The sequence below is a fragment of the Kogia breviceps genome, chromosome 3 (genome assembly GCF_026419965.1).
Source record: "Kogia breviceps isolate mKogBre1 chromosome 3, mKogBre1 haplotype 1, whole genome shotgun sequence".
In the NCBI taxonomy this organism is placed as follows: Eukaryota; Metazoa; Chordata; class Mammalia; order Artiodactyla; family Physeteridae; genus Kogia; species Kogia breviceps.
This window is the reverse complement of record NC_081312.1, coordinates 63,282,978-63,284,562: the sequence shown is the minus strand read 5'-3', so window position 1 is coordinate 63,284,562 and position 1,585 is coordinate 63,282,978. Positions and strand designations below refer to the sequence as shown.

At 43.7% G+C, this 1,585-nt stretch overlaps 1 pseudogene; it reads left to right on the top strand.

Annotated features, from left to right (window-relative positions):
* Nucleotides 1–411: 411 nt before the first annotated feature.
* Nucleotides 412–1,096, top strand: LOC131752818 (large ribosomal subunit protein uL15m pseudogene; annotated as a pseudogene).
* Nucleotides 1,097–1,585: the final 489 nt, after the last annotated feature.

Below are 1,585 nucleotides of genomic sequence, written 5' to 3'. Positions count from 1 at the left end.
TTAGTTTTTTCATCTTTTAAGTGGAGATGATGATGTCTACTTTAAATGGGTAATGTTGTATGGAAGTAATTAACACAGAAACAGGCATAGACGAGATGCTGAATAAATTCTACATCCCAAAAAGTTAATGTCTGCAGGTCTAAATTTTCACAACCTCTACAATAAGTCTAATAATTAAAAATATGGTTGCATTTCTCAGAACCAGCAAATGGCAGAACATGAGGGTCATTGGGATAAAGATAATAGCAATAAATTCTGTAGTAGGCATTTGTTTTTAATCCTTAGATGGTTCCAAGATATTGGTGCTTATCTACATATTAGAGTTAAGGTACAAAGAAGGAAGAGGATAAAAAATGAATAAGGCAGGCTCTGGCAGCCCAGAGCCCTTGTGGCTTGTTGGGTGCGTGGGTCATGGCCGGTCCACTGTGGGGCGAGGGGGACCCAGTCCCTGGACTTGCTGCAGGCCCTGCCCTGTGTGAGCCTGGCTAACCTGAGGCCAAACCCAGGCTCCAGGAAACCGGAAAGATGACCAAGAGGTCAGAGAAGAGGTAGAAAATGTGGCAGGGGCCACAAGGGAGAACAACAGAGAACCTGGCCCTGGCTGTGCTTCGAGAGACACCAGACTCCATTTTACCTTCGAATCCCAAAATATGGGTTTAATGAAGGACATAGCTTCAGACACCAGTATCAGCCTTTGACTCTCAACAGGCTGCAGTATCTTTTTGATTTGGGTCGAGTTTATTCTACACAACCTGTTGACTTAACCCAATTTGTCAATGGGAGAGGTGTGTCCTTCCAGCCGTCTAAAAGGGATTATGGTGCCCAGCTGGTAGAGGAGGGTGCTGACACCTTTAAGGCGAAAGTTAATATTGAAGTACAGCTGGCTTCAGAGCTGGCCATCGCTGCAATCGAGAAGAATGGGGGTGTTGTCACGACGGCCTTCTACGACCCGTGAAGCCTGGAAGTTCTGTGCAAACCTATTGCATTCTTTCTCCGTGGACAACCCATTCCCAAGCAAATGCTCACCTCCAAGGCACTGGTACCCTACTACACTGATGCAAGGAATTGCAGTTACTTGGCTGACTCAGAGATCTAAGCTCCCTGGTTCTCTGCCCAAGGAAGAGTGTAACTGTTAGACAATTTCCAGTTGAGTTTTCCATCATCTTTCCATCCAGATCTTGTCTTATTGTTGCAAATCAGAATGAATGTGCAGGTGGGATGGGATTGCTTTGTCAGCTGCTTGGTCAAGGTCAGAGGGCTGCTAATGAGCTGGTGAGCTTCTTACTCAGTAGCCGTGAGGAAGCACTGCTACCCAGCGTCAAGACAGTAAGCCTTCATCTTGGGATGATTAAGATGTGGGATGTGAGTTGAAGGTTTAAGACTGGTGAGTAGCTTCAAAGTAGTTCAATATTTGCTAGTAAAATTGAGAAAAAAAATTCCAAGGGAATTCATTTTCTCAACTCAGAATAGATAAAAATGTTCAAGCCAGTAACATTTTTTTCCTTGAGGAAGGTAAATGTTCTAATTCTAATCAATAAGATTTTACTTATTTCATAGACTTTGGAAACCTTTGCTTTTCAGTCAT